This window comes from Antechinus flavipes, chromosome 5, assembly GCF_016432865.1.
Source record: "Antechinus flavipes isolate AdamAnt ecotype Samford, QLD, Australia chromosome 5, AdamAnt_v2, whole genome shotgun sequence".
Lineage (NCBI taxonomy): Eukaryota > Metazoa > Chordata > Mammalia > Dasyuromorphia > Dasyuridae > Antechinus > Antechinus flavipes.
Window position 1 is genome coordinate 108,731,802 of NC_067402.1, and position 12,647 is coordinate 108,744,448.

Genomic DNA, 12,647 nt, shown 5'->3' on the forward strand with positions numbered 1-12,647 from the left:
ATTATATATTAAGCACTGTGTGAAGTCCCAGTTAAGTTGGTCAATTTGGACTTGCCTAAGTAGCTAGCCACATCCCCTTCTAATTTGTATGAGTTTCAATATTTGTTCTAACAAGTCAGTAGTTTGATGGCACACAGATGAATGATGCAAAAATAATGTCCACATCAGTAACTAATGATTTCTTGTACTGATAAAACACAATTGATTTCATTCTTTGTGATATTGTTTGGTGATTGCAGGTTTAGTAGCATTTCCCTTAATTTATTAATTTAAATTGTTATTAATTAATTAAATATTAATTAAATTTAAAAAAATTAATTTAAATTCCCTTAATTTAAGTTCTTAAATAAAATAATATATAGATGTGAGACTTCTGCACATTCTACAAGCCTTTGGCTTCTTGTTTCTAACTCTTGAGCCAAAGTTTCTGAAATAATTTTTCCCTTTTACATTTAAATCATGAGGTACTCTTTTATTGACTAAATTTGAAATGTTTTCTTTAGTTCTTTATAGCTATTCCTACTTCTTCATCCTCTAATTGCAATTATCTCCATGTTATCTATCCCACCCCTCCTTCAAAGTATGTATTGGAGGCATTGCAGTGATCAAAGTAGCAATGATCAAGGATCTCATGAATGTTTTAAAAAAAAAGCCCCATCTTTATTTGTCTCTCCAAGGAAAACCTGTGATGCATCCTTCATTTAACAACATACCTTTCATCTTTTGGTTTCATTTATTGTAAGAATGTAAATATTCATCACCAATAGTACTTTTGCTTTTGGTCACTGACAAGTGGCTTACATATACAGGACCAACAATTAAGCTAATGTTTTAGACAATCTAAAGTCTACGTGAGTTTGGACATTCCCTTGCCCCCTTTGTGACACATTTTAGAACCTGAAGCCCTAAGTATAACTGGTTTTTTTGACCCTGATATTTCAGAACTGTATGATCATATGTCTCTCTGATCTTCATCTTTTCTCTATAAAAATGGGGATAAGGATATGCCCTACTTTATCAAAGCATTGTAGTGAGAAACATGGCTTTAAAGAGTTTAAAGAGTTATAGAAATGTAAACCATTACTACTGTAAAAAGGGCTAGAGAATCTACTTCTACACCCTCCTTCTCTTTGTCTCCCTGAAGGCATGAATGACAGAGATTGAGGCCCAACAACAGGTGGGGGAAAAAAGGGAAAAAAAGAGATGAGTTGGATGAGAGATTCATATCTCAGTGGGGGAAAAAGTTTGGGGAAACAGAAAATAAATAGTTCAGTAGTTATGTCATGTAGACAAGATCTGTGCTCTGATGTCTCTTGTTGAGCACCTTCTGTCATTATATTCATCACATTATAATCATCACATGTCTTTTTTTGGAATGAAACCAAGAAAGATAGCATAGCGTGATAAAAGATTCATTATATTTGGATTGGATTTAGAAGCTACAAATCTTTATAACTATCTAGCCATGTAACCTGTGTTACATTTCTTGCTTAAAGTTGCTTATCTAACCTATACCAACTGAAATTCCTCCCAATGTCCTAGAGAACATTCCTAGACAAGATATACCTGAAGGCATCAAAGAATAAGATCACACAAATAATACTATAAAAATAGTAAAAACAAAAAACAAAAAACACAAATATCACACAAAATATGCTACTCACAACTAAGCAATCAGATGCTCACGTTTAGACCAAATGCTCAATTCCTGATGGATTTGAAATGATGATTCCAGAAATCTTTAATGATACCTAGGAAAAAAGGAAGATTAAAATAAAGTTAATTTTGTATAAAACAGACTTGATCTTTTGAAATGCATTTTCGGTGGTTGTTACAAGTCATTCCACAAAAATGTAATTTATAAGGCTATTGCAGTTTTAATTTTTCATAGGAATGGAGTCATTAATACAAAAAAGAGAATACAAAAATTGTTTTATATCTGATTATAAAGTCTGTCAGAGATATTTCTAAGGCCTGGCAATTTTTCTAATGGTCTCAAATAGCATAATTCATGATACAAAACAAAATACAACAAATAATTAAGACCAGTTTGATTTAGCTGGAAGAGGAAATTGGTTACTCTGGCTTTTAGTGGTTGAAAGAATATATATTAAAATTTTGTGGTCCCTAAATTTTGTGCTCTATCCTGAAAGTTTAGAGAAAACAACCTTGGAAAAGAAGCCAAGCCATTGTAGCAAGGGGGCTATCCTAGGTAATACTTAGCTATCCCTACCTCAAAAACTATATCTGGTCCCTCTCCTCCAACCTCCACTGCCATTGGACTGTCTATGTCTGGCTTCCCAATTAGACTGCCCTTTGTGCCTCTTCCTGCCCCCATCCCCAAAACCAAATTGCATTTTCCTCAGGTATATTTTTTTCAAGTTCTCATTTTATAATATTTATCCAAGTGCAAAAAAAAAGGCTTGATAAATATCCATTGAATTGAATCACATTTGTGTGTCTATGTGTTTCTCTTCAATACTTCTTACAGTTTTTGTAAACAAAAACAAAAACAAAAAACCAAAGACTGCAGCTGTAGGCAACCTGAGAGTCTGTGAATCCATTGCTAGCAAGTTTAGTATCTTCTTAAATAACTTGATTCCTTTCCCCTGATGCTTTAATTTTTTAATGGGGGTAGGGAGGAGAGAGTAGAGATAAAAGGAAATATTTCACTAGTCGTCAGAGAAAAAATAATGCTATAAATCAGATGTTATGATGTGTATCTGTATGTATTCATGCCAGCATATTTGTGAATTTTTCAGAGAGAAGTAGAAAGGGTGGGAGAGACAATGCAAAAATATGCAAAGCGACAATAAATTGCAATTTACCTTGAGAATTTCCCTCTCTTTCCAATTTCAGATTTAGAAGTTTAGCACCTTTGGCCCCAGGGGAAAAATCACCAAGAAGCTTGCTGAGCCCAGGCTCACTGTGCCAGCTCTCTCCATGACCCTGGAAATCCGTTGGTGTGCCCAATGTCCCCATCACTCATCATGCCCCTGCGGAATGAGCCAGCCCAGTGGCAGTCACCACAGTATAAAGTCCCAGCTCTGAGCTGACAGGCTTGTGGATATGGGAAGGAGTCAGAGAAAAAGAAGCAAGGAGACACAGATGGTCAGGCTTAGTGGGATGAGTACTGTCTTGCTCTTCTCCATCACTATCTCAGCTAGTGGCAAGCAGCCAATCGCTGCTTATTGCTCCTTTGATCTAGTTCTCTGTGTACCCTGGCATGGAAAAAGCATGCTTGATTTTATGTGAAAGTATTCCCTATGGAAGTACTGAATTATAGCACAAGGAGGAATTCTTATACTCTTTATCTAGATCACTTTTCCTCCAACTATAAAACTAATGATCTTCTCAAAGCCCCCAGGAAGCCTCTGCTGGCAGCTCTCCACCAGCATCAGGAACAGCACATGGCATCTTTCTAAATCAGAGATCAGTAACCTTTTAAGGAAGAAAGGGAAAAAACCACATTTTTGAATGATCTTAGACTATTACTTCGAAAGAGCTGTATTCTTTTTATAAACTGATATTTTGGTGGATTTGTGAGTAAGTTGATTCAGGGATTCCCTTCAGGTAGTCTCCTCTCTGACTCCCGGCTTCCTGTAAGTCTCAGCTAAAATCCTACCTTCAGCAAGAAGCCTTTTCTGGACTCAAAGCTAGTACCTTCCCTCTGAAGTTACTTCTAAGTTACTGTATAGAGAGCATTTACATGTAATATGGATGTAGTCGTTTGTATGTTATCTCCTTTTTAGACTGTGAGCTCTTTTGATCTAGTTTTCCATATACCCTGCCATAGAGAATTTTGTTTAATCTTTCCTCATTTCCCCAGCACTTAACACAGTGTCTGACACATAGTAGACACTTAATATATTCCTGTTGGCTGATCAAGCCTTCTTTCCCTTTTGGAGCTATGTAATTCTTGTCTGTGTCCTTTTAGATCCTCCAGAGGAGGGTCTATCCAACATACTGGGGGCCTTTTTTTTAAGATCTTTTTTGTTACACGGATAATTATAGAGAACATGGATGGGCCTTTGGTTTTCTCTTGATTTCACCACATGATCAGTCCATTTTTAAAAATCAAGTCGTGTTTTCTATCTGTCATCTGTAAATTTAGATAAGGCTATAGATTCTCTCTCTCTTTCTCTTTCTCTCTCACACATACATATATATACACACACACACACAAACATACATATACATATGCATGGACACATATATATGAATGTATTTCTTGGTGGTTAAGAGGAAAATTCATTCCAAAGATATTTTATATTAATCTTGTCTATATTGGTTTATAAATTTATACTATTATATACATATGAATTAATACAATTTAATAAGAAGATCAAATAATATTGTTTGTTGTACCCAGGAGACCCATGTTACAATGCACATGTAGGAGCTAGGAACTAGAAGTCAGGTCTTCAAGAAGATTTTAAATTAAATTTTAAATTTTAAATAAAAATTAAATTTTAAAAAAATATTAAATAAATAATATATTACAATTATAATTTATAATAGATTAGCTAATCGACCTTTTGGAAAGCAAAAAAGAGGTGATCCTATTAAGTATGAGAAATATAGAGAAAAGAAAAAGCAAAGTTAGGAGAAAGGGAAAATGGCAGTAGCAGCAAGAGAGGAAGGAATTGCCAAAAAAAAAAAAAAAAAAGCAGCAATGACAAAGATGAAGAATCCTAGGATTAGATTTTATTTGAAGGTTAGAGTTTTTGAACATGATAGGGAGAAGAGAAGCGGTATCATTTAGTGGAAAGAATTCTAGAGGTGGAGTTAGACAAATTGGGCTGAATCCTGGCTTTGCTAGGGATGGACCATACGAGCTTGGAAGCTCTCCCAGGTCTGTATCTATGATCCTATGAGTCTGAAAAAGTCTAAAACTGAGGTTTTCTCACCCACATTTATTTATCAGTGGAGGTTAACATTTTCATGTTAATGAGGTGAGTTAACATTCTCTTATAAATCATTCTTCTATTTGGCTGAAATATTCCAATGGTATGTACTTAAATCTAGTTAAACCTTAAAACTACTTGAGGAGTTGCCTTCTTTCAGGCAAGTTTCTTAGCCCTTGTTCTAAGACAAAAAATATATATGTGTGTGTGTGTGTGTGTGTGTATACATATGTATATACATAAATATAAATGGAAAAATATTCCCTGTTCCTGTTATACAAAACTGCTGAAATCCCATCTTAAAGTTGTTGACGCAAGCACTTGCAACATTCTTCTCTTTTGGTGGTGGGAGGCAGGCTCCAAATGAAAGCTAGAAAGTCTAGGATCGTGGGGAATCATCTATATCTTTTGGCATTAGAGAAAATTCAGTTAAGTACTCTTTTAAAGGTTCTTCCAAAATGAAGGTAATTTTACTGACCCATCAATGACATGTATGCTTTTGAGTTGTTTTCCCAGGAGTGGGAATAAAGTGACATCAAATGACACTCTTTTACCTTAATCCCTTTTGGAGGAGTGGCTCACGTTTGAAGTAAGATTGGTTAAACTTAAAAGCTGTGACTATTGGAAGGGACAAAATGATTTATTGTGATTCAAAGCATTTATTTGGAGTGCTGGGAATCTTCTAGACAAGATAATTGCCAAAATATAACTTCTAGGAGTTAAGAATAGGAGCTGGGGATCGGGGCTGGCTCTATTCCATCAGTATTGAGGTATATCCATGAATGAGCCTCTCTTCAAAAAGCAGAACTTGGAAATGACGGGTTGTGGAGGGGACTATCTAAGAGACTGGAAGGTCAAGAATTTTCCTCATCTTCCTCTGTATCAACCCCAAATGTGCTACCCTCTGTGGGTGGATGTAAACCCAATCTCAGACCTATGGGGTTGGAGATATGGCAGAATGTTTTAAAATAACAACAAAAATGAAATTCTGCAAGAGATAATTCTCAGAATCAGGAAAAAAATGGTAAGAAGTTATTTCAAAGCTTTGCCTGGCAGAAATTCATATCATCTGTGGGAGTGGAAATGAAAATAAAATACTTAAAATAGATATATGAGATTCATCAAGAATGAGTCAGAAACAATAAAACATTAGTGACTGTCTCTTGCAATGCTGCAAATGTTTTTGGTTTTAAATTTCATTGAGAAATGGGGGAAATGCCCTATCTTAAGAATTTTTGTAATCTAAATAAATATTATCTAGCTGTGTGATCCCTGAGTAAGTTATTTTACAGCTCTGGATTGCATTTTCCTCATCTGTAACACAAAGGGGTTAGTCTAAATCATCTCTAAGGACACTTCGTGTTCTAAAATTCTATCATTTTGTGATTATATGTCCTTTTAAGGAAAAACCACATTGTTACCCAATTCATCAACTGGCCTTATTGCTATCCTAAAAAGCCACTGTGTAAAGTCAAGTCAACAAGATTCATTAAGCACTTATTATGTGCTAGGTATTGTACTAAGTTCAGAGGGGCCATGGGGGAAGTGATAGTACAGAAAAAGATGCAAAAAAAAAAAAAAATCCACCTTTGATGGCAAGGAGCTCACTGTCTGATGTATAATGCTGATAGAACATACTCTCCCAAGTCTCCTCTTTTAGCAATTGGTAGCATAAACTGCGTCCACACCCCTTTCTGGAGTTCCCTTTCCCAACACTCACTCCATCTATTTCCAGCCCTAGGAAGGGAAATGCCGAGCCATTTGTGGTCGCCGACACAGACATTTCTCTGTATATCTGAGAAGTGCCAAAAAAAAAAAAAACAAAAAAAAAAAACTCAAGGCATATTCTTACTGAAGGATTTAACAGAATTGGGTGGTCACCATATGTAGACAAACTAGAAAAAATGAAGCTTGTAATTAAGACAAAGACCAAGATATCTCAGTCTATAAAATTATGAAGGATATGAAGACGTGGGACTTCAATGAAAAAATCCTGGAAGTCTAGAAAAAGTAGGGGTTCCTGGAAGCTGGAAGGATCTTTTAAATAAATAAAAGGGCTGTACTGCTTTATGTGGTAAGTAAACCCATGGGGCAGCCAGGGAGCACAGTACCAGGCCTGAAGTCAGGGAAGACTTATTTTAGCGAGTTCAAATCCAGCTTTAGACACTTACTAGCAGTGTGACTAGGCAAGTCACTTAACCCTTTTTACCTCAGTTTCCTTTTCTGTGAAATGAGCCGGAAGTGGCAGACTGCTTTAATGTTTTTTGCCAAGAAAACCCCAAACGAAGTCACAAAGATTCAAACATGATTAAGACTACTGAATAGCAACAAACAAACATATGCAAATTATTAATCCTAAGAGGTATATAAGTTCCAAAGAAGTTTCATTGGAATACTTGATGATAGATATTATGAGAGAACATATTATGAATGGATTGCAGGCCAAACAGAGGCAGGAAAGCTGGGTTCCAGTCTTGTCTCTGACTATTCTGTCTTATGACAATCATCCATCCCAGGAGAATTATAGTACTAGTTAGCATTTATATAATGCTTTAAGCCTTACACAAATTATCTCATTTGATATTCTCAACAACTGTAGAAGGTAGGTGCCTTTATTATTCCCATTTTATAGACTGGGTTAAGTGACTTGCTCAGGGTCACACAACTAGTGTCTGAGGCAGGATTTGAACTCAGATCTTTCTGATTCCAGGTATAGCACTCTATCTTCTGTTCACATTTCTGTTCCCTGGACAACAGGAAAGAGCAATTGTGACTCCTTGTGTACCCCACTGCTTAGGAGATCCTAAAAGTCACATGAAGAATTGTTTCTTTTCTTTATAGCTTTTGGCTTCCTTCCACTCTCAGGTAAAACTCCCTGTAGGCTCCTTCCTCCTTAAGGTTTATATGATCTCAGATTCCAGCCCACGGACTGGTAATGAAAATAAAATACTTGAAATAAAAAAGAGAAGTAGTTCATGTTTATATATTGTTTTATGGGTTACAAAGAAGTTTTCTTTATAATAATCTTCTGAGGTAGGTAGCATAAGTAATTATTATTCCTATTTTATAGATAAGAAAATTGAGGTCAAAAGATAGCATTTAGTAAGAGTGATTCAATAAAAAAAAAATAAAAGGCATTTGTTGTAATCTGGTCATTTGGGGCTTTTTAAATATTAAATTTTTTTTTAAAAACTTAGAGAATAAGACAAGTTATCAAATAATCTAAAACATTCCTATTATTCAAGTCACTCAATGAATCACTGAACTTTTTATTGCTTTAAAGCAAAATATTATCAACAAAATAGTCTCTAGCTAGTAGACTTTCAGTTATCATGTCTTCTTCCCAGGGAGGTATTCTTGCCTGATGATAGAGCTACACCCTCAGACATGAGTGTCTTTGGCCCAGTCTGGAGCCAGTTTTATCAGTGGCTGCTGCCCCAAAGCTTGAGTCTCTCATTCTCATTTCAGTCTTTCCACTTGTCCACAAAGCTACCTCTCTTGTTCACTGCAAAGAATCCTCATTCTCCAGTACGGACTGACAGCATGTGTCCCCTTATGTCAGAACCTCTGATTGTGTCCCATAGAACACAAGAACTAGGGGTTCCTTGAAAATGGAATCCCCCCAAAATTAAAAAATTAAATTAAATGAAAGGAATCCCAGATTGTGGGGGCAAGACTCCTACAAGATCCTGCCTAAGTGTCTCTTGCTATGGAATAATCTTGTTTTCCCTCTTAGGTAATCTTCCTTAGGAAGCTAGGAAAACAGGATTGATAGCATTACTAACAACAAGCTGCACTTTAACACTGGTTAATCCGTACCTCGCCTAAATGTCTCTGTTCATTAGTGATATCAGATAAGTAGAGTATGTCCTGGTATACTAGATCCCAGTTGTTTCCTGTCTGTCACTCTATATATGCTCTTGATTCCTTTAAAAGGATTTTAGTTTGGGGACAATTAGGTGGTGCAGTGGATAGAATACTGGTCTTGGATTCAGGAGGACTTCAATTCAAATCCAGCCTCAGATTTTTGACACTAGCTGGTTGATCTTGGGAAAGTCACTTAACTCCAATTGCCTCACCAAAAAAAAAAGGAAAAAAAACATGAAAAAAGAATACTTTATTTGGATGTCTGAATAATCTAGCAGTGACCATGGGTGACACATTAATGAAATATAATTTGAATTCTCAAATTTTGTAACTTTGAAATAAACACGGCTTTATTACGGAATTAATTTCATTCAGATCATGTTCTATACCTATATTCCTGAGCTCCAATACATCTCTATAAGAAAGATGTTTGTAGTAAGCTGTGTAAACTCCAAACAGCTAATAATAATTTTTTAAAAAGAGCAAAGTATTTGTAAATAGAGAATTACCATGTATATCACACCGAGACAGAATGATAGAAAGGGGCTTAAAGATTAACACAGTAGGCACTTAATAAATGCTTAACTTGATTTTTAAAAATCTGTGACATTATGATCTAGGTTCTCCTGACTTCACTGAACAATCTAAACTATAGCAGGAGAAAAGAATGACAAGAAGCTATTAATCAGATATTGTATCATATAGAAAGGGGTTCTGGTTGCTCCTAGTCCATTTGGGAAGAGAATGCCTGGGACTGAGATGGGGGGAGACGGCACAGAGTGATTAGGGCTTAACATATGGTGAGCAAGTGGAATGGATTCATGATAAAGGTATGTTTATGAATAACTAGAGCATATAAGAGACAGTTACATAGGTGAGGTCAAACCCAGTGGCAGGAGGTGAGAAAGACTCGTTTTATAGATGAGGAAGAGGGGAAGCATCAGGGAGAAAGAAAGGGAAGGTTGTCAAGGACTGGTGATGTAGAGGGAATCCTAGGGAAATGTAATGGGCACAGGTTCACAGGGAAATAGATTCAGACCTGGAAGGGACCTTTGAGAAAACTTATCTGTCCCTTCCCTCTTTTTACAGATGAGTAAACTGAAGCCCAGAGAGGTAAAGACTCTTTCCTACAGTCACACAGCTAGTAAGAAACAGAACCAGAATCTGAACCCAGCTTCTTTGGCTACAAATCCAGCACTTTCCTAAATTGGAGCTAGATATCAGAGGTTACTTAATGTCAAATTAAATTATTAAAAATCCTCTAATATCTGACTTCAACTGGGTTCCCATGATCTGGGGAATAAAAAGTCAGTAACGATGGGAATAGACCCAGAATTAATCTCCACCAGCTACAAAAAGGATAATTTGGAAGGGAAGTAAAAATGAGGAAGGAGTGCAGTCTAAAAGGAGTCCAGTTGACCAGAAAAAAAGTAAAGCAGGCTGAATTTGGATGATACAAGTTAAATCAACAAATACAATGTGGCACTGTGCTAAACACTGGAAAACAATGTATTAGGAAAGGGATAGTGTAAAATGCAAAAGAGAAGAAAATTAAACATTATGAGGATTTAGAAGCAAGGTGGATTATATCTGGTTAAGGAAGGGGCAGCATTTGAGTGTATTTTCATCAAAGGAATATCCATGCGTTGCTCTCTACCAAATGTCTCTGAGGTCAAGAGTTGGCTTGCCTGGACTTCCACCTATTCTCTATTGCCACACTCCTTGGTGCCATGTTGTGCCCGTTTGCCTATTAAGATATGCACCTTTTGATTGATGCTGATGGTACTTTCCTTGACTGTCTTTAATCCCTAGTGGGTCTGTCTGGACTAGTCTCCCATTTACCAAGCTATGGAAAAGACATAATAGACCACTGCTCTTTACAATGCATAGAGTTCATTTAAAAAAATAGGCTATAGATACTTTTCAAATTAAAATTAATCTGTATGTATAATAAGTGGAATTCCATGAGGACTGATATGTTTTATTCTTCTTTGTACCATCTATCCTGTTTATCCACCCACCCATCCAATCATTTATCTATTCATCCATCCATTTATCTATCCACCCATCCAACCATTCATCTATCCATCCATCTATCTACCTACACTCTAGTCAGTAATGTAGGCCTGTGAGTTCATAAGTTTGGGAGAATTTGTGGTGTGAAACTTTCTAGCAATGGAGATCATCAACTTATCTGTAACATATTCTTAGAAAGTATATACTTGGGAACCTAAAAGATTAGATGATTTACTTCTGGATATATGGTAAATATGTTTCAGAAACAAGAACATAGGTCTTCCTGATTGCAATATTAATTATCTTTTTACTACATTATATTACTTTATTAGTGAATTTGTCAACAAGCATATATAAAGCACTTTCTATGTGATGTGGGTTGTGATCCCTTTAAGAATTGATTTATTTCTGATTCCCAAACCTTCCTAGTGACCAGACAGTGTTTTAAGAGCTGAAAACACTAAGAAAGGCAAAAACAGGGTTCCTATCCTTTGTTACTACTATTCAGTTATATTTCAGTTATGTCTGACTCTTCATGACCCCATTTGGGATTTTCTTGGCAAAAAGACTGGAATGGTTTGCTATTTTCTTCCCCAGTTCATTCTACAGGTGAGGAAACTGAGACCCATAGAATTAAATAACTTGTCCAGGGTCATACAATTACTAAGTGTCTGAGACCATATTTGAACTCAGTGAGATGATTCTTTCTGGCTACTGGCCTGGTATTCTATCCACTATGCCACCTAACTAATGGTGGAGACAATGTACAAAAAACTATATTTATATAGGATATATTCAGAAAGGCAAACTCAGAAAGCTAGTGGAGGTAGAGTGAGTAGTGGAGCAGGAAAGATCTTTATAAGGTGGATTGGAGCTGAGTCTTAGCTTTATATGTGTATATCTATTTAGTGCTCTCAAATTTGTAAACTGCCTTCTACGTGTGCTAGAGTAAGATGAAAAAATGAAAGAGCCCCTGCCTTCAAGGAGCTTTTATTCTAGACTTAATTACCCTTGTTATAAGTGATTCCTCTCTCCTCATATCATATTTTGGTTTTTGATTTGTTCAGTGGTAGAGTCCACCTCTTTCTCTGACATTAGAATGTCAGTAAGTTCTTGAAAATAGGAACTAGTTTTCATTTTGTCTTTGAATTTCTACTGCATTGCACATAATGGGTGCTTAATAAGTGTCTATTGCACGAATGTTATGCATTCCGTGAATAGAATTCCAAATTCATATTTTTGGCTACTAAAACATCAATACTAGAAATCTTCTTATTATCCAAAAGGGCCTGTAGCAAAAGTGAGATAACTTTGATTCAGTCATCTTAGAGATATGTGCTTATTTTTCCAGGCTGAAGAATTTGAGTATTTTTACTTTACCCTGTAGTTGAGACAGATAGCATAAATTGCCAACTTCTGAAAGAACATGTATAGTTTGGGTCTTTACCCATTGTCATCTCTAACTTTATTCAGGGGTCCTCAAACTATGTTCCACGGGCCAGATGCGACAGCTGAGGACGATTATCCCCCTCACCCAGGGCTTTGAAGTTTCTTTATTTAAAGTCCCACAAAACAAAATTTTTGTTTTTACTATAGTCTGGCCCTCCAACAGTCTAAGGGACAGTGAACTGGCCCCCTATTTAAAAAGTTTGAGGATCCCTGTTATCTTTTCAAGAACATAGTTCAATGCTCAGCACACAGTAGGTGCTTAATAAATCTTTAAATCTAATAGTATCCTCAGTGCCTAACAAAATGCCATATATCTAGCTGGAACTCAATAAATATGTGAGGATGATGAAATGCCATTAACTCTCTATATTTAAAGCTGAGTGGGGTTTTGTCAAGTGACTCAATCTC

General features: G+C 36.1%; 1 protein-coding gene across 4 annotated transcripts in view; it reads right to left on the bottom strand.

Annotated features, from left to right (window-relative positions):
* The window catches only part of CALD1 (caldesmon 1), a 234,717-nt gene that overhangs the window by 139,360 nt on the left and 82,710 nt on the right, over positions 1-12,647 (bottom strand). For 3 of the 4 annotated variants that reach the window (XM_052001346.1, XM_052001340.1, XM_052001344.1), the window contains exon 2: positions 1,665-1,751. The gene's annotated coding sequence lies outside the window, so the exon portion shown is untranslated. The remainder of the gene's footprint in view (positions 1-1,664; positions 1,752-12,647) is intronic. The other variant, XM_052001342.1, reaches the window with a different exon arrangement.